This window comes from Ictalurus punctatus, unplaced genomic scaffold (genome assembly GCF_001660625.3).
Source record: "Ictalurus punctatus breed USDA103 unplaced genomic scaffold, Coco_2.0 Super-Scaffold_100056, whole genome shotgun sequence".
Lineage (NCBI taxonomy): Eukaryota > Metazoa > Chordata > Actinopteri > Siluriformes > Ictaluridae > Ictalurus > Ictalurus punctatus.
Window position 1 is genome coordinate 2,204,794 of NW_026521088.1, and position 20,851 is coordinate 2,225,644.

At 38.7% G+C, this 20,851-nt stretch overlaps 2 protein-coding genes and 1 long non-coding RNA gene across 13 annotated transcripts in view; 2 read left to right on the top strand and 1 right to left on the bottom strand.

The window, feature by feature from the left end:
* LOC128630418 (uncharacterized) overlaps positions 1–10,275 on the top strand; it is a 14,206-nt gene extending 3,931 nt beyond the window's left edge. The window contains exons 2-6 of one of the 4 annotated variants that reach the window (XR_008394707.1): positions 611–760; positions 7,120–7,168; positions 7,355–7,419; positions 8,299–8,445; positions 8,567–10,275. This is a non-coding gene — a long non-coding RNA (uncharacterized LOC128630418). The remainder of the gene's footprint in view (positions 1–610; positions 761–7,119; positions 7,169–7,354; positions 7,420–8,298; positions 8,446–8,566) is intronic. The other 3 variants (XR_008394706.1, XR_008394709.1, XR_008394708.1) reach the window with 3 other exon arrangements.
* Positions 1–20,851, bottom strand: part of LOC108261599 (NACHT, LRR and PYD domains-containing protein 3) — a 619,868-nt gene that overhangs the window by 257,411 nt on the left and 341,606 nt on the right. The window lies entirely within an intron of this gene.
* LOC108255300 (E3 ubiquitin-protein ligase UBR2) overlaps positions 11,041–20,851 on the top strand; it is a 28,858-nt gene continuing 19,047 nt past the window's right edge. For 2 of the 8 annotated variants that reach the window (XR_008394627.1, XR_008394631.1), the window contains exons 1-11: positions 11,042–11,179; positions 11,275–11,406; positions 12,328–12,381; positions 12,479–12,592; positions 14,286–14,393; positions 14,483–14,583; positions 14,666–14,839; positions 15,069–15,174; positions 15,345–15,563; positions 15,706–15,792; positions 15,958–16,010. The gene's annotated coding sequence lies outside the window, so the exon portion shown is untranslated. Of the gene's footprint in view, positions 11,180–11,274; positions 11,407–12,327; positions 12,382–12,478; positions 12,593–13,272; positions 13,801–14,285; positions 14,394–14,482; positions 14,584–14,665; positions 14,840–15,068; positions 15,175–15,344; positions 15,564–15,705; positions 15,793–15,957; positions 16,011–20,851 lie in introns of those variants that run through there. The other 6 variants (XR_008394634.1, XR_008394629.1, XR_008394632.1 and 3 more) reach the window with 6 other exon arrangements.

A 20,851-nucleotide genomic window follows, 5' to 3' on the forward strand; every position in this document is an offset into this window, starting at 1 on the left:
ATGTACACGATGCTCAGTACCATGGTGTGGTTTTTATTTTTTTAAAAAAAAGAATTTTAAAAAATGATAAAATTAAAAACTCCTGGAGGACATCCTCCTCTGGCTGATACTGGCAGAGAGAGAGAGAGACGGATATTTTAGTTCAAACACTGTCTGACCATGACTAATAAGTGCTAAGGTGCACTCCTAAACGCACACACACCCCTTATACTCTGAATGCAAGCATTAGTTTAAATTCACTGATACGGTGTCAGGATAAAAAGATTTATTAAAAGCATGAACATGTGAATAATTATTAGTGACATGAGGCTACATTTAGCTGACAGGACACGGGCTGAATGGAGATGCATGGTGGTCCATTAGGAGGTAGTTTATAACATTGCAATGCGTTAGCGTTTAACAAATAACTGGATATCGCAAACATTACATGGAGCATAATGTTAGCTGATTTCACGGCTACAATGCCAGCTGTCTCAAACATAATATAGGACCTGTCTTTCGACTGTAATCCTGTGGCATTAATTTTGTGACCTAAAAATACCTCTACTTCTCCCATGAACTTGCACTTGCTCCTTCTTTGCCTCAGTCCACTCTTTTCTATCCTACTTAGTACCTCATCCAAGTTCTGCAGATGTTCATTAGCCCCTGAGACTAAAATGCCATCCAGATAAACTGTGACGCGTGTGATGTCTTGCAGAATCCCTTCTATTGTGCACTGGAAGATCGCTGGACTTGAAGCAACTCCAAATGGTGGCCTGTTGTAAGTACATAATCCCTTGTGCATGTTGATTGTAACATACTTATTGGAATTTTTGTGCAGCATTATCTTCTGATGCGCATGGGTCATGTCCTGTTTGGAAATTCTTTCCTCCTGCCGACTGAGCAAATAATTCTTCTACCTTGGGAATTGGATACTGCTCCACACTAGAGCTGGATTTACTGCGAATTTATAATCCCTACAAATTGGGGTAGAACCATCAGTTTTCTGACTGGAACAATGGGAGCTGCCCACTCTGCAAACTGCATTGGTTCAATGATCTTGTCTTCCACCAGCCTCTGGAGTTCTCTCTCCAGCAGTGGACCCAACTCTTCTTTGAACACCTCGGATTGTCTCTCCAATACGTTAGCCAATTTATGACCTGGTACATTTGCTACTGTATTTACCAGCTGAGGCAACAAATGATTTCCGTAGCACCAAAGCCCACCCCCCCCCCCCCCCCCCCCCCACACACACACACACACATCTTTGAATGTTGAATCTTTGATGTTTGAATGTTGATCTTTACTGATGATCACTCCATAGCCTGCGTTAACTTCAAATACCACCTCCATGCTATTCACTTCAATGGTTTGTGTGATAGGAGCAGCCCTAGGTAAGTCAAACTAAACAGAACCCTTACCTTCACTACAGTGAGAGAGAGGCCTTTAGTTGCATAGATGTTACCCTGGCTCCTTTATGACCTCACAGACTACTACTTGTCTTGCTCTTGGAGTGATCTTTGTTGGTTGATATCTTCTGGGGAGGGTAATGATGGTCTTGAATTTCCTCCATTTGTGCACAATCTGTCTGTGATCAAATATTATCATTTTGTCTTGTTTGTTTAACTGGGATCTCTTGGTCTACTTTTAGGACTTTAGGACTAAAAATCTGATGTTTTGGGTCATCTTTATTCATATATATATATATATATATATATATATATATATATATATATATATATATATATATATAATTCTGAAGGGTTCATAAACCTTCAAGCACCACTGAATATATCTTGGCCTCACTTATTGTTCTGAATGAGTAAGAGAATTTGGCTTATGCGTTACCTATCCCTGTGAAACAGGAAGTCATGGTTGAACAATGTCCTGTTCCTAGTTTCCCAAGTGTACAAAAAAGTAAAATATCAAGAGGAATATACTTCAAATACATTTCTCATGGATTCATAGGGGTGCCAATGATTGTTGTACACTCATTTAACAAATATTTTTTTATAAACTTGTGGTGTTTGCAATTGTTTATCCATGAGAGCAGAGTATTTTTGTGAATTTTTTTTGAACAAAAGGTTTTCTTCTTTGCTCATATTTACCAAGGGTGCCAATATTAGTGGAGGACACTGTACATGTCACTCTCAAGTGGAAACCTCATATGACACACTGTTACTTTTCAGGATATAAAAACCTGTCAACACTGTTACAGTTGGTATTGTGGCTGTATATAAGGTCAAACACATGATCATATTAACATTTTACCAAAATGAAGCTCGTTTAACTGCATGTTTATTCCTTACATTCAATTCAATTCAATTCAATTTTATTTGTATAGCGCTTTTTACAATAGACATTGTCTCAAAGCAGCTTTACAGAAATATCAACACGGTGTACAGATATTAAAGGTGTGAATTTATCCCAACTGAGCAAGCCACTGAGTGGCGACGGTGGCAAGGAAAAACTCCCTAAGATGTTTTAAGAGGAAGAAACCTTGAGAGGAACCCGACTCAGAAGGGAACCCATCCTCATCTGGGTAACAACAGATATTGTGAAAAAGTTCATTATGGATTTATATGAAGTCTGTATGGTGTTAAGAGCAGCCGTAGTCCCAGCAGTCTGGAATTAAAGAAGATTTGAGCTCCATCCAGAGGCAGAAAGGATCTGGATCTCTAGTATCTCCATAAATTCGTGTGGGGCTCGGCGAAAGGAGAGAAGGAGAAAGTAGAACAGAATCTAGTCAGGGTAGGCTTGAGTAAACAAATACGTTTTAAGCTTAGACTTAAACACTGAGACTGTGTCTGAGTCCCGAACACTAATAGGAAGACTGTTCCATAACTGTGGGGCCCTATAAGAGAAAGCTCTTCCCCCTGCTGTAGCCTTCACAATTCGAGGTACCGTCAGATAGCCTGCATCTTTTGATCTAAGTAGGCGTGGCGGATCATATAAAACCAAAAGGTCGCTTAGATATTGTGGCGCGAGACCGTTTAGTGCTTTATAGGTTAATAAGAGTATTTTATAATTAATGCGAGATTTTACTGGGAGCCAATGCAGTGTGGATAATATCGGTGTGATATGGTCGTATCTTCTAGTTCTAGTTAGGACTCTAGCAGCTGCATTCTGGACTAATTGGAGCTTATTTATATTCCTACTGGAACATCCAGACAGTATGGCATTACAGTAATCTAATCTAGAGGTGACGAATGCATGAACTAGTATTTCCGCATCATGTAGTGACAATATGTTTCTTATTTTAGAAATATTTCTGAGATGGAAGTAGACTATCCTAGTAATATTATCTACATGAGCATCAAATGATAGGCTGGAGTCAATAATCACTCCAAGGTCTTTAACTGCTGCACATGATGAAACAGAAAGACCATCCAGAGTAACCATGTGATCAGAAAGGATACTTCTAGCTACACGTGGGCCTAATAAAAGTATTTCTGTTTTATCAGAATTAAGCAGAAGGAAGTTAATTAACATCCAATGTCTAATGTCCTTTACACAATCCTCAACTTTACTAAGCTTATGTCTGTCCTCTGGCTTCGCTGAAACATACAACTGTGTATCATCAGCATAACAGTGGAAGCTAATTCCATGTTTACGAATAATTTGACCTAGGGGTAGCATATATAAAGTAAAGAGCAGTGGGCCTAAAACAGAACCCTGTGGAACTCCAAAAGTAACCTCAGTACACATGGAGAATTCACCATTTACATCTACGAACTGATAACGATCGGTCAGATAAGTCCTGAGCCAGGAGAGGACTGTTCCCTTAATACCAACAACATTTTCTAATCTATCAAGTAGAATAGTGTGATCTATAGTATCAAAAGCTGCACTAAGGTCGAGTAACACAAGCAGCGAGACACAACCCTGATCGTAAGTCAGTAGAAGGTCATTTACTACTTTAACTAACGCTGTCTCTGTGCTATGATGAGGTCTAAATCCTGACTGATACATTTCATGAATGTTATTCCTATCTAAGTACGAGCATAACTGCTTTGCTACAACCTTTTCTAAAATCTTAGAGATGAAGGGGAGATTTGATATTGGTCTATAGCTGGACAATTGAGACGGGTCAAGATCAGGTTTTTTAATCAAGGGTTTAATAACTGCTAATTTAAGTGATTTAGGTACATAGCCACTGCTTAGGGAAGAATTGATTATATTTAGAAGTGGCTCAATTACTACTGGACCAATCTGTTTAAACAAACATGTAGGTACGGGATCTAGTATGCAAGTTGATGAATTTGCTGAAGAGATTAATGTAGCTAGTTCGGTCTCTCTAAGTGGAGCAAAACACTCTAAACATTGATCTGATATTGCTACACTGTCATGTAATGGGTTTGTTACAGTACTGTCCGGTTTTAATTTAATGGCCTGTATTTCACGTCTAATATTTTCAACCTTATCATTGAAAAATTTCATGAAATCTTCACTGCTATGTAATGATTGAGTGTTTCTCTCTGTAGTGGTTTTATTCCTAGTTAATTTTGCTACTGTGTTGAAAAGGAATCTAGAATTGTTTTTGTTGTCTCCTATTAAGGTGGAGAAATAGATTTTTCTAGCATCGCCAAGAGATTTCCTATATTTCAGTAGGCTCTCCTTCCATGCTGTTTGAAATATCACCAGTTTGGTTTGACGCCATTTACGTTCTAATTGTCGAGTGGTCTGTTTTAAGGTTCGCGTTTGATCGTTATACCAGGGTGCTAATTTTTTTTCTCTAATTATTTTCCTTTTGAGTGGAGCCACTCTATCTAGCGTGTAGCGGAGTGTTGACTCCAAGCTTTCAGTCGCCTGATCGAGTTCTGTGTGATCTGACGGTGATCCAAATCTAATTGATGTTTCTGCGAGGTTATTTATGAAGCTTGGTGCAGTAGCTGAAGTGTAGGTACGTTTTACACGGTAGCGAGACGAGGTGGAAATATTATGATCAATACGTATTATGAACGAGATAAGATAATGGTCTGAGACAACTTCAGGCTGCGGAAAAATGATAATATTTTCTATACTTAGTCCGTATGTTAGTATGAGGTCAAGAGTGTGACCACCATTATGAGTAGGTCCGATTACATTCTGATTAATCCCTACTGAATCTAAGATGGACACAACCGCTATTCTTAGAGGGTCTTCCAGGTTATCAAAATGAATATTAAAGTCTCCGACGATTAATGCTTTATCTACAGACACAACCAGGTTTGAGACAAAGTCTGCAAATTCACTAAGAAATTCAGTATATGGCCCTGGGGGTCTGTAAATAATAATTAGAGGAATTGACTTATTTTTTGTGGCTACATAACTTATACTGGTATAAAGAATTTCAAAAGAATTAAATTTATGACTAGGTTTTTGTGTGACGACTAGATTTTGACTATGGATGAGTCCAACACCTCCTCCTCTACCTGCTGAACGAGGCTGATGTACATAACTGTATCCAGGAGGACTGGCTTCATTTAATGCTATGTACTCGTTTGGTTTAATCCAAGTTTCTGTTAAACACATTAAATTACATTCCTGATCAGTAATGATGTCGTTAACAATCTCTTGCGCCTTAGACGCAAGAGATCTAATGTTTAATAGTCCTAGCCTCAGATCAAAAGTGCTGGCTGTGCATTTAATATGATTTAATTTTATGTTAATTAGGTTACGAAGATCGACTTTCCGAGATTTTCTATATATTTGAATAGCTCGGGGAACAGACACAGTCTCTATAGTATTACATAATACATATTAAACGCAAAGCATGTAGGGGTTCTACATGCATATAGTATATGCACAATCAATAACCTATTCGAGTAATACATTGTCGTATATAAACTTGATTTTGTGTTTGTGTCTGCAGTGTCCAAAGCCCAGGCTGACCCCCCACCCCTTCAACCTCTGCAACAATGCTGGCAGCACTCATACATCTATTTCCCAAAGACAACCTCTGGATATGACGCTGAGCACGTGCAATCAACTTCTTCTTTGATGGACCATGGCGAGGCCTGTTCTGAGTGGAACCTGTCCTGTTAAACTGCTTATGGTCTTGGCCACCGTGCTGCAGCTCAGTGTCAGGGTCTTGGAAATCTTCTTATAGCCTAGGCCATCTTTATGTAGAGCAACAATTCTTTTTTTCAGATCCTCATAGAGTTCTTTGCCATGAGGTGCCATGTTGAACTTCCAGTGACCAGTATGAGGGAGTGTGAGAGCGATGACACCAAATTTAACACACCTGCTCCCCATTCACACTTGAGACCTTGTAACACTAACAAGTCACATGACACCGGGGAGGGAAAATGGCTAATTGGGCCCGATTTGGACATTTTTACTTGGGGATGTACTCACTTTTGTTGTCAGCGGTTTAGACATTAATGGCTGTGTGTTGAGTTATTTTGAGGGGACAGCAAATTTACACTGTTACACAAGCTGTACACTCACTACTTTACATTGTAGCAAAGTGTCATTTCTTCAGTGTTGTCACATGAAAAGATATCAAATATTTACAAAAATGTGAGGGGTGTACTCACTTTTTTGCGAAATATTGTACATCTTTTTATTTACTTTAATATTTATTCATAGTGTGTGTGTGTTTTATTTATATATATATATATATATATATATATATATATATATATAAAATTAGTGTGTATATATGTTTATTTCATTAGAAAAAGTGCAGTACATTTTCATGGTACGGTCAGTACTGTTTATTTTTGTAATAAAGTGAACTTTATTTTTCCACTGAGTGTTATATTTTCATTCAGTAGTAATCGGTTATTAGTAGGTGCTACCCGACTTGGTTATCAGCATCTGTAAGATCCACTGTCGGTCAGCCTTTAAAATAGATTAATGTGTATGACATGATCTTCTTTAATTAATAAAGAAATGCACTTGTTGACAACTTGCTGTGGTATAAGGGGAATAAAACACTTCAGAATGTGCAGTTCTACCTTAGGGTGGTAACGGTCACTCCACTTTATTGGATCGTTGACTGTTTTCCTATAACCGCATGTTTATTCCTTACATAAATTAAACACAAAGCATGTAGGGGTTCTACATGCATGTAGTATTTGCACAATCAATAACCTATTAGAGTAATACATTGTGGTGTATATAAACTGAACTTTGTGTTTGATGTGTCTGCAGTGTCCAAAGCCCGTTGTGGTGGCAGTGCATGGCGTGTGTGGGGGAGCAGGTCTGTTGGGAGTGTTAAGTACCATCTCATACACTCAGCAAACAATATGGATGGAACTTTCCAGAGTTGTGGTGTCACTTTCCTGCAAAGCTTTAACCATCAGAGAGTTATCTTTTACTGGAGCTTTTAGCTGCAGGAGACTGAATTACTAAGTTTTTTTTGTGGATCTGATTTCTTCTTTCGCAGGAGTGGATCTAATCACAGCCTGTGATATTCGCCTGTGCACACAGGATGCCTGGTTTCAGGTGAAGGTATGAGGAACATTAATTTGCCATACATTGCTTGCTTACATGTTTACACCAAGATCTGTAAACAAGTTATTTTTATCCATATGATCATATATCGAGATAGTAAGTGATGAGAAGATAAGAATGGGCTGATTGTTCTGACTTGAACAAGCCCCTATGAAAGAGTTGACCACAAGGGGGCACACTCTGAACTATTATTTACATTTGCAGTTTGTTGAAGATTAAATAAACCACAGTGAGCATCAGATGTCTGGTTTTAATACAAAGTGGACTATTTTATGATATTACCATCTTGTCATTTATCAAAGAAGAACTCCAAAACCTGAAATTTGTTCATTTTTAGACCGAAAAATTCTGCAGTGTAGCTCTTCTAGTGGGCTTTCCCACTGGAAGTTTAGTCCAACACAGAGCAGTTTGCATGAAAAGTTGGTAATGTGACTGTCGTAATGTGGACTGGGAAGTGCGCTGCGGTACCGAACCCGAGACTACCTGTAGAAGGTGGTCCGAGTTCGGTTACACTGGAACTGTGAATGCGAATTGTCCCATGAATGTGAACGTAACTTATATCCGGGTCCGCACTTGTTCAGGAAGTAGAGTAACCTGTGCTGAAGGCCTGTTGTGGTGATGACGTGTCATGACACGTTTTGGCCCAAATCTGCAGTAACTTTGAAAAAGTGGAAGCTCCTCTGAATATTGTGGAGTTTCTTGATTTTGTGTTAATTTCTATGATCACAAAAAGGTGAAATTCTGGACTGACACATGGAAGATATGGAATGATAACAGAAGAATGTGACTTTGGGTTGTACCGTGTATTTTTTTCATGTAGCTTTATTATTTAGTATAAATGAAGGAAAGTGTGTGTTCTGTTCTTCATCTCTGCAGTCGTGTGTTCCCTGATAGTCAATGATTGCTGGAGCTCTGGAAATAGCAGGTGAGATTGCAGGCCGGAGTCGCGTCGCTGTCCAAGGAACCAAAATCAACCTCCTCTACTCCTGAGACCACAGTGTAACTGAGAGCCTAGACTACATGGTAAGAACCTGCTTAAGACATGAATAGCATTTTTAGCCTCAAGGTAGACCCATGCACACACAGTATGGCCACAAACACAAAGTAGAGCGGTCGAAATCTGAGATTTCTCCTGTGTCTCCAGGCTACTTGGAACATGAACATGTTGCAGACACAGGATCTTATGAAGTCAGCGCAGGCAGCCCTGGAAAAGAAGAGTCCGAAAGACGTGCCCTTCTCCAAGCTTTAAAGGAGAAGATCCAGGGCTGTTGAAGCTGCGGTGGAACTGAGACTTCATCATCCCCATATCTTTAGTTTTTCTTGCTAAGTCTCAGTTTCTTTTTAGTCTTTTTATTTTTAGACTGGTCAAAAGACTGATTAGTGGAAGTGAAATGATGGATGAACTTTTAATTACTTGCTTTATTATTTGCAGGTGCCTTGTACAGTAAGACAGGGTAACTAATACTCAAAAGCTTGTTTTGTGTGTTAACATGTACAGTAGATGTACATATTTTTTCTGGTCCTGTGTGACTGCAGAATGTAGTGCAGTTAACACAGTAAATTTCCTTGGATGCTCACTTTTAACTCGAGGAGGTCACAGTTTGCCCAGACATCTTTTTTTAAATCCGTCACCCACACGTCATTCTGGGGGACGAAGAGGAGGAAGCTGGACAGATAAATTTATTTATTTATTTATCATTGCTGTGTTTCCTCAATCGAGGTCAGAAAGAAGAAAAACAACACAACTGATTTAAAATAAAAATATAGAAAACAATCTAATGTAAGGTTCTGATCCGGTTTGCTTTCAGCAGGAAGGCTGTCCTCTTTCCTGTTGCTCTTTCTCTTCTATTAGTCCATTTGTCCAGTCTGAATCGGTTTGATTCGTTTCGAGACGATTCGGAGTCAAATAATTTTCTAGTGAGAGTCGCACACTTCCAAACGAACTAGACTGAGATGAGTATTTGATTCTCACTAGAAAGTGATTCGACTCTGAATCAACTCGAAATGAATCAGTCAAACTGATTCAGACTCTATAAAAGGACTATGAGATGTGATTAAGATATATATTCCAATGTTTTGCTTTACAATTCCACTGTGTGTGTGTGTGTGTGTGCGCGCGCGCGCGCGCACGTGCGCACGTGTGTTTTTCAGGAGAACGAGAAACTCTGACACAAGAGTACATCCTGACCATTGGTACTGTGTACACATCAACATACACACACGTCTCCATGCTGGACATCTCAGGAGCTTTCACACAGTGCTAGGAATATCCCGGGACAGAGAAACGCACCTCCTAAGTGAGCGAGTTTAGCGTCAACCGGTGAAATTTGCTGTAGCGTGAACACTTCGCCTCTGTGAGCTTCAATCTCCGTCAGGTTCACTGTAATTAGACATAAAATGTACATAATGTTTATTTTTCATACATTTAGGATTTAATGTTTTTTTTTTTTTTTTTTTTACTCTTTGAGGAACATAAATGATATTTCGAGGCAGCTTCTTCTTCACTACCTGCTCCGTTTGACTCAAAAATGTAACGACCGGTTTCAAAAAGTCACAATGTCTTCAGTTCATGTGATTTTACTGCTTAATTTAAACAGGAAATGTGAAATATTTTTTTCCTTTGTTTCCTCTACTGTCTTTTTGCTGTGATCTTGAACACAGTTGTAATTTTTTTTTAAATAATAAATAAACGATCATTCTAGTTCTCTCACTTTCCTTGTCCTAATTGTCCTGTATCTGTTAAATCCGTTTCATCTCTGGTCTTTCTGTCTGTATGAACACTTGTAGAAATGACTTGTAGTCCATATTTTTAAATGATTCGTGATTTTGAATTTAAATAAAGATATTCTTTAATTCTGTATTTTGTCATTTAATTATCATTAGAAATCAGAAGATCAGATTAAAGGCTTCTTTACCTGCCGAAGCTGTAAAACTTTCAATAAACCAGTCAATAGATCAGCTGGATAAATGTAGATTTTTATTTACTGATGAGATGTATTGATGGTGTTGATAGATTATTTGAAGATTTTTATTGATCTTGAACAATCATTCAGTTAAATATTTTTTTTTTTAAAAACTTGATAAATAGTTGATTAAATAAATGTAGTGTAATGTACTGAGTCAAATATGAAAACTACAAATAAACAACATCTATTTATATCTGTGTATAAATAAAAACCTCTCTCAATACAAGAAATTCATATCCTAAATGTTGCAAGTGATTAATCTGATCATTTTATTCACCTGTTTAATTATTACTTTCTAAATAATAAACAAATGAATGTTCTGGATTCATGAGGAATGTTTACATTTTGTGTCCAAACTCAAAAATTTAAACAAAGTGTATATTTATGATGATAAAGCACAAAGAACGTGAAACCTCAACACGACTACAATCATCGATGAATTAAATATTAATTAAAAAAATTAAAGTAAACAAGAGTAAGACGAAGTATATTTTTAATTAAAATGTAATTAGAAAGGAGCACTTTTAAAGTGGATTTGATTTAAAATAATGATAAAGCTGTTTTTTTTATGTATTTGTATATATTATCCTCAATCGTGTTTAAGAAGAAGAGAATAATGGAGCTTTTTATGAAATAATATTTGGGTTTATTTTATTTTATTTTCTCCTCAAAGATTCAAATTTACGTCAACGTCCGTTACGTTGGTGACGTCACCACGAGCGCGAGAAGTCGAACTGAGGAGTAGAAACCGTTGTTAATGTTAATTCTGGCCCGTTTGGACCCAAACTAAAGTGAGTTTATTCGTTTCTGTGTAACCGAACCCGTTCTGTTCTGTGCTGTATTGTGTGTATGTGTGTAGTTAACGGTGTTAACACCTGTGTTTCAGGTGTATCAGTATGAAGCAGGCGGTGACGGCGCACTGATTCACTCTCAGAGCTCGATTCACTAATGACCGAATCACCGAGGAACCGACCAAAGATAACTCACACCCTCACGGAGAAGAACAAGAGGAGGAGAAGTGAGAAATAACATTTTATAACTTTTTTTATTCACTCCTCTGGTTCAATATTAATGTTAATATTATACAAATATGCTAGCGGTGCTAGCTTTTGAGGAGGCAGTCCAGTCCACGCATGCGCAGTGTAATTAATGAGCAAGCTAATCGAAATGAGATTAGCAAATAGGTCGATGTTATTTTTGATTCTATTTAAAACGATGAATTCACTCTGTCAATAACTGCCCCGTCTGAGAATATTGCATGATTTACTTTTATAAGTGGACGTGGCAGAACGACATTTAGCTTCACTGGCTAATTAGAGCTCTTTTACTATTTTAATGGTTGAGTCATCCGGCTTCGCGCATGCGCAGTGTGGGTTAAGGCGCTATAGTTCTCTTCTTTTGAATTATTATTATTATTATTATTATTATTATTATTATTATTATTATTATTATTATTATTGAGACCATTTGGGGTGAATTTGGAGCATGTGGGGGGTTTGAGTGACCCCAGAATGACCTATAAATATTCTTTTAATATCTCCAGAACTGAAGCAGCACAAACGAAAATTTTTACGGCACAAACCAGCACAAACTATTCTGCCGATGTTTTGTGTTGGTGGGGGGGCAACTTCACGCAGGTTGTGTGTGTGTGTGTGTGTGTGTGTGTGTGTGTGTGTGTTTGTATGCTCTTCAAATATCCAGGTGTTAGATGGTCAAGTGTGTAGTGTACAGATAGAGTGCACAGTTTAAGAAATAGGAACCAGTCAGAGAGAGGACATCTAATAAGAACAGGAAGCACTGACCAAATAAGGAAATAGATTAAACCGGAATACAGCGTATGGGAGGCAGGAGATCGTGACAGTTATGTTGAATTATAACGTGTTGGATTATAGAAATAAATAAAGTGATACTGATGTGTGTGTGTGTGTGTGTGTTTTAGGATGAGCTGGAGTGGGGCAAAGAGAACTGCATTCAGATCAAACGGATACAAGAGGTTATGACTCTCACTCTCTCACTCACTCGCACACATCTATACACACACTTCTTGACACAGATCCCTAACTATCATTTCTGGTGTGTGTGTGTTACAGGTGGCCGAGTTGTTTGAGGATCTGAAGAATTGAGTGTCACAATTCAACATGCACATCAGCGAAACTTCTCCCTCTGACTACACCAGCACGCACACACAGAAATTCATAGTGCAGGTAACACACACACACACACACACACACACACACACATACACGAGTGGAACAGGTGTAGTTTAACAGCATATGTGTATAAAGAGGCTTTTTTCTTCAGGTCAAAATATATACAGCAGGGGTGCCCAATATGTTGATTGCGATCGACTGGTCGATCGCAAAGGAAGTGCGATTAGATCGGCTTTAAAAAAAAAAGATGTTAGTTGACGTACAGGGCAGCCAGTCTGAGATCTCGTCTTTTCTCTCACCACACGTGTGCGATCAAGCGCACCAGTGCTAAAGGCTAGCGAGCGAAATCGCGGGGAGAGAACATTTTTCAGTCTTTTAAAGACTTCATTGACAAAACCCAGCTCCCAGTGTGCAAATTGATATCAGTCAATGGTTGAGCAGCACAAATGGATTCATTGCCGAGTGCAGGGAAGACGATGCTTTCCCTGACTTCCTTAACTACCACTGCATAATACACCAACAAGCCTTATGCGCAAGAATGCTAAACATGAAAGAGATCATGGATGTGGCAACAAAGATCGCCTGTTCTATACGTGCTAGATCACTTCAAAGATGGCTGTTCCGTGCGCATCTGGAGAAGGCAGACTGCGACCAATCGGCTCCTGCTACACACTGACGTGAGATGGCGTGTAGGGGTAAATTCCTGCAGAGATTTCGAGAGCTCTGTCCGGAGATAAGCGAGTTTCTTTTTGCTGTCAAACATGCAGAATACACCCAAGTCAATGATGATCAGTTGCTGCTGGACTTTTTTTAACCAAGCATTTTTAACCGATCTGACCAACTTAATTTGGAGCTGCAAGGAAAAGACAAAAATTAAAGGCAGTTAATGCCTTTAAACGGAAAATGCAACCTCTGTTCTCAAAGCTGCAGCGCCATGTTTTTGGGAACTTCCAAAACCTCGCATCAGAGTTGGAGACGCAGCGGAAGGCTTGTGCGCAGTTGAACTCATGGACAGTTCTGGAACTTACTCACAGGGGAAAAGTACCCCAACATGAGGAAATGTGCCACCTCCTTGACTGCATTATTTGGCTCTACTTATTTATGTGAGTCAGCCTTTTCCCTCATGAAGATCATTAAGTCCAAATACCGTTCCACAATGACTGATCATCATTTGGAGGCCTGCTTGAGGCTGGCTACCAGCAGCTACTGTCCGGACTATGCAACCCTGGCTGATTCTATTCAGTGCACGTCGTCAGAGTAAGGTAATGACCAAAAATGTACTGAATTGTAGCGTCCCATAAGGGTTCATTCAGTTATGCAAGGTACATGAACATATATTGTGTGTGTGTGTGTGTGTGTGTATATATATATATATATATATATATATATATATATATATATATATATATATATATATATATATATATATATATATATATATATATATATGTAAGTATACGCAGTGTATATATAAATAAATATGTTTCGCATTTTTAGTGTAGGTAGATCTCTTTGACTGATCATGTTAAAAGTAGCTTGCAAGTCAAAAAAGTGTGGGCACCCCTGATATACAGTAAATATAAATATTAGTCATAATTCACAGCCTTAGAAGCACAAGCATCCAAAGTAAAATTGCAAATGCAGAGTTTAAAATTGTCACCATGACGACAAAGTCCAAGAAGTGTAACTTACTCCTGCAGAAAATAAATAATAATTATTAAGTATCAGTGATGTTTCCGTTGTTCAGGTGGCGATTGCAGGCGCATTTTATCCGAACTGCTTCCTCCAGGGAACTGTGGACGAGGAGCTCGCCTCCAAGGAACTCTATGGAAACGACCCCAGGACCACCATAGTGGTATTCAGTCAGCTTCCATTTAACTAGGGGATTATTATTATTATTATTAATAATATTTCTCTCTCTCCCTCCCTCTCTCTCTCTCTCAGGTGTGTAATCTCCCTCCATTTGCATTCCTCTACTATAAACGGCTCCAGTCTCTCTTCAGACACTGTGATTAAGTCAAATCCATCTCCTTTGACAGCTCCAGGTGTGTGTGTGTGTGTGTGTGTGTGTGTGTGTGTTTAATTGTGATTTTCTATAAACATGTATTGTGGGTCTGTGTGTATCAGGGCCTATGTAGAGTTCTACCGCTCGTCAATGAGAGGTTCTGGCGTTCTCCCAGAGGTCTCTCTGTCTCTCCTCCTCGCTCAGCAGAGACTTCCTCTCCATCTCAACGTTTAACCCGCTGGAGAGGTGGAGACTTGGGCAGGGGGGTAGTGTATCTCACACCTCAGATATACACGGTACACATACACACACACACACACACACACACACACACACACACACACACTGCAGCGAGCATCATCAGATGAGTCATAGTTACATTTTAAGTGAGAGTAGTCATGTGACCACATCCCCTAGACAGTGCGATGTTTAGATGATGTTCTGTACATTAGTGCTGTTCTGTTACAGGTCTCTCTCTCTGTGTCTCTCTCACTCACTGTGTGTGTGTGTGTGTCTCTCTCTCAGGGTGAATGTGGATATTCAGAATCGGTCAGTGAGCCCTGTCGGGGTTCTGAGCAGCTCCATTGAGAATCTTCCGTCTAACCCTGTCTTTATCGTCAATATCACCGAGGTGTCTGTTCCGCCTCTTTCACTTTCAGTGCACAAATAAAAAAAAAAAGCAGTGGCTCGTGTGTGTGTGTGTGTGTGCGCACTAACAGGATTTTAATGTGTGTGTGTCTGTCTCTGTGTGTGTGTGCACTAACTGGATGTGTGTGTGTGTGTGTGTGTGTGTGTGTGTAGGTCATCGAAGTGGGGCATTTCTGGGGTTTCCAGGCTCACGAGGCAAGTCTGGAGAAACAGGGGTGGCTGACAGTGGCCGTTAATACACGGGCGCTCTGCCCACTTCCTGTCTCACTTTATCCAAATCTTCTGTGTCTCGCCCCTTTCTCTGAAACTCACACCAAACCTGGGAACTACTACAGAGCCAAAATACTGCATGTCATGGGGAGTAATGTGGAGGTAACATCTGTACACACACACACGTACACCTACTAAAGCGCCTCCGTGATGGAGCATGGAGTGGTTACAGGAAAACTGCACATTGAATGTACGTCTGTGTGTGTGTGTGTGTGTGTGTGTGTGTGTGTGTGTGTGTGTACAGGTGTTCTTTGTGGACTTTGGAAACACTTCCAAAATGCCATGTAACTCTCTGGAACTTCCTGCTGACCGGCAAGCTCTGCCCTTTCAGGTATTGTCTCCATGGCAACAATTTAGGCTGTAAACATTAAACACTTAATCTCCAACAACACGTAGTTAATCCAAAATAGTGTGTACCAGAAGTGTATATACTGAGGGGAGTGTGTGTGTGTGTGTGTGTGTGTGTGTGTGTGTGTGTGTGTGTGTGTTCGTTCAGGCTCAGGAGTTCAGCGTGGCGTGTTTGGCATCATCGGCACAGTCAGTCAAGAAGTCAGTGTTACAGAGTAAAAGTTTTTTAATTTATTCACTTCAGCAATATCAAGAAACACAAACAAACATCACAAGCTCAACACACTTGGTGACGTCTTCCACGTCCTTCATCTGAAAACACACAGACGAAATAGAAATCACACACTGTTTATTAATTTGCATAATTTTCTGCGGCTGGTTCATGTAAATACTCGTACAGTCAGGCAGGTGTTGGTTGTTCAAGGAAACTTTTTATTTAACAAAAAAAAAAATTCAGCTCATCACAAAGCTTTTGGTGACGTCTTCCACCTCGTTCTGAAAAGACACAGACGAAATAGAAATCACACACTGCAAGGACACAGCCAGGTTCTGTTTTACACACACCTGAGAGGAGATAAACCAGCTGAACTTTCTAATCTTACATTAAACATCCAACAAGCAGCATTCGGGTCACAGTGACTACGTTTACATGGACGGCAGTAATCTAATTATTGACCTTACTCTGAGTAAGATCATAATGTGATTAAGGTGTTTACATGAGTCGCTTTTAGAATACTCCTGTCATGTTCCCGTTTTACATGTTTTAGAACATAATTAGATTAACAGCCCGCATCATTACGTCACTGCGCCACGCCATCCGACGTCCCTCCAGAATTTCACATATCGACATACAGTTGGTCTTCGTTATGGAACCGTATACAGTTTTGGGTGTTTTTATTTAATTTTTTATTTTTTTAACGAACGCTTTAAGTGCAGTTAATTATTTGTCATGCTGTACATGCTAATACACAACTGCTTGAAGCCGTGGGCTGTGTCCCTAATCGCGTAGTTAACGTCTATATAGTAGCCGAGATACATGTATTTTTCCCCATTACAGGCCTATAGTAGGAAAGTATGCGATTTGGGATACAGCCGAGCTCTCTTGTTCGCCGTAAAACTGCCGTATGTGATCGTGTCCTGTCACAAAATGCGAAGAAAACTCACACGACGTTCATAATGTGATTAAGGTGTTTACATGTCTGTAATACACGTCCATAATGCGACTAAAACAGGAGTACTCCACCTGTCTTAATTAGATTATTGCTTACTTCGATTATGACCTTAATTAGATTAAGGTAAAAAATTGCTGTTTACATGGTAGTTTCTTAACTAGACTATGGTCTTAATCGGATCAAGAGTGGATTATTGTTGTCCATGTAAACGCAGCTATTGAGAGATTAATGACAAGTTCCTGTAACACTTCTTCTGCTTTAAACTCGAACCTGAGGGTTACGACACCATCTCGAACTAAACCAACTTCTATCTACAAAGCTACAGTGCAGAAGAGTTACTCTGACCGGGGCAGGGGCTGGTAAGGTGTGAAAGCAGCTTGAAGTATTTCAGTGTAGTACATTCTGCTCAAGGGTCACTTTGGCTCCCTCCGCTCTAATCTTGGCCAGCTGCTGGATCTGCTGGAGCATTCAGCGCAGCTAAGCGTGCTTGAGTTAGTTGTCTTACTGTTTGTGCTGCGCTGCACGTTAAACACAGTCAGTCAAACAGGTGCGTAATGAACGTGCAGAGAGATACAGAGAATAAGAGTGAATAAGTTCAGACGTTACCCGAACAAAACAGTGGCGTTATTGAGGAGTTACTTGATCGGGTCCTGCGCAGGTGGTTCTTGCGGAGGTGGTTCTTGCGGAGGCGGTCCTTGCGCACGGGATCTGGATCGACGTCCGGACATGGTCCAGTTAATTTTTTTTCCACAAAACTATAAGTGAACAGAAAAGTTTATCTATGAATATATATACACTAAAATAACAACAATAAATACAAACTTGTCCCAATTTGTGAAGGTCAAACATAAGCACGCACCACACAGCGCTGACTGCCTCGTGCAGTGACGGTTAGCGCTTTTTCTTGTTAACAAAAACATTGTTTTTAAATGAAGAAGTGTCGATTAAATAGTTGTTTTTTTTGCATAAAGAAGAGTTAAGCTCGTCTTGGGAATACATTAAGAACATTGAATACAAATTTTGTGTGTGTTAAGACAAAAAAAAAAACGTTATGTGGAACCGTCATGCTAAGCATGGTGGGGGGCAAAAAAAACGAGGCGTTTACGACCAAAAGGGTTTTTTTTAATGTAATTCATAGAATTTCCATACTCAAAGCACTTTTAATACGTTTTTCATGTACAAAACTTGTTGAACAATTCGATTATTATAATTTAGATAAGGCTAATTATCTGACTAAAACCGGCTGGCGTTTGCTCGTTACTTATTACAAACTATTTAACTAGCATTAGTTTAAAAACAAGAACACAATTCTAAACAGAACTATAAAAATAAATATCAAATTTTGCTTAAACATCCTTACTGTGACTGTATACTCCTGAGGAAAGCGCAGTTTGAAAAAACCTCCCTCGTGCTGTATCAACCCGCGCACACGTTTATTTTAAAATGTAAATTGTTATTTCATATTATATGGACTGATATTTAAAAAACAAAAGGCAAATAAAAGTACAATAAAAATTTTTTCAACATAAGACATGGTACTATTTTCAGTGGAGGAATACCAGTTCAGTTTGGGTAGTGAGATGAACATCGGCGCTACAGTTTCCTCTTTGACAATTAGAAGATGGCATGAGTTTCAATTCAAAATGGCATCTGTCCTCCAGATGGCGCTCAAACACAGACAAATACAGTACCTACAGACGTTTAAAAGCTGATAGTTTCTTAAAACTCCCTTGTGGGGAGGAAAGACTGGTAATTACACCGGTTTTTAGTTATTACAAATGTTATACGACTTAAAATGAGTATTTTTTCCTGGTTTAAAAGGCTGTATTCTACTGGAGAAAATCTAAATATAGCAACGGAATTTTAAAATGATTGTCAACTCAACAACTTGTGTTCATAATTATGGTAAATAACACTTAAATTCCTTTTAAATAATGTGAAATAAAAGTGTGTGTGTGTTGAGCAATCCTGTTTGACATTAATCTTGGTTTTGCTATTTCCTTAGAAAGCTATTAGCCTTTTTCCTAATATGGATCAATTTTGTGTTAGTCTTCTTTTAATTAGGACTCTTTATTGTTTAAGATATTTAAAAATAAATATTTTATGCTGTATATTTATCAATTAACCAACAGTATTTCTCATTGCTATTATTTTAATTCAGTTAACAGTGACCATGAGCAGAGAGATAACATTTAACTGTTTATGACCTCCTGATTTAAAGCTTAAACAAGAAAAGATTGGTATCTGGACCGGTTTCAGCTGTAAAAATCCTGATCGGAGCGTCAGTAATGAACACCATTAAACTAAAGCGCTTTGCATCTGACGGGTAAATGAACTCACCCAATCACATCCTATATGAGATTATTCAGATATCTACACAATACACACAGAGCGGTTCGAGAACTGACTCCAGCCCAGAACCATGACAGTGGAAATGTCTAATAGTGTAGCTTTAAATATATTTAAGAGGAGCAGACTTCAAACACTGAACATTGAGGTGTATTGTATTTGTTTACAAGGTAAACAGGTTAACGGTTGTTTTGTGCATACAGTCTGTAAAATGAACTGAAAATATTAGATTTAGTTTATCAGAAGGTAAATTAATGTGTCATGGCTCATACTATGTTCCGAAATTCTGTCATAATTGACCAGCTCAAGTTTTCTCATGCCTACTTATATTTACTTGTATTGTGGCACATTAATGTTACCATCTCTAAAAAAGAAAAGAAAAAATGTTTAAAAAAACAAAAAAAAACCCCTAAACTTCAACTGTGCTCCTAAATTTTTGTAATTAGAAAGAAATTGTCTTGCGTCTCTCCTCCTGTAAACACTGTTAAAGATTTGTAAATGATCAGGAATGTAGCACAACATGGAGGTGAAAGCAGCGGTCTGTTCATTTAAATGTGAAAGTGCAATAAAAATATGTTGTCCCTAAAATCAATCAATAATCGTGATCAATAATCGAGATCTCAATATTGATCAAAATAATCGTGATTATCATTTTGGCCATAATCGTGCAGCCTACCTGCATTATTAGATAAAAATCTTAAAAGTTCATGTGACACGGACGTTAAAGTCATTTGCTTATGTCATGTTTCATGTAGGTTATTTTTGCAGGAATGATGCCGTTTGTCAAGTCATGTCGGATTTCCCACGTTAAATCATAGCACTTCTTCTCTGTCGGCACCACATATGTGTTTGGGATGTATTTTCTCAGAGGCTTTGGCTGTAAATAATTAAATTACACACACAAAATGTCATTTTTATAAAAATGCATGCGATTAAAAAAAAATCCTTCATACAAATATGAATCATCTGGATGTAACTTACAGGCGGAGGCTAGTATGCAAATTTTTCGTGAAGATTGAAAAAACAAGTGTATTAGTCACATGACACTGTAAGAAACAAAAAGAGTAACGGTACCTGGGGGGACGAGTGTAGCTTTTTACGTTTCTCTCCAGGGAAATGAAACCTCCCCCACTCCTTCTGGTAGAAGAAATACCTGAGTGAGAGGAAAAGGACTTTTTAAAGATATGACCAATATATGGTCAAAACACTTGCAGACATGAGCATATTGGTGGCGTTTGTCCAAAAAGCTTACCTTCCAACACGATCGGTTTTTTCAGTTCACTTTTGTTTGGACGATCATAGCGCTTCTTCTCTGTTGGCAACACACACCTCTTTAGGATGTATTTTCTTGGAGGCTTTGGCTGTAAATAATTAAATTACACACACAAAACGTTTTTTTTTTTTTTTTTATAAAAAAAATCCTTATATAGGATTTCCCCCCAGTATAATCTCAAAAGTTGATGATTTCCATCATGAGATCGTGTTTGTTCTTCACGAACAGTACAATGTCTCTAAAGTACA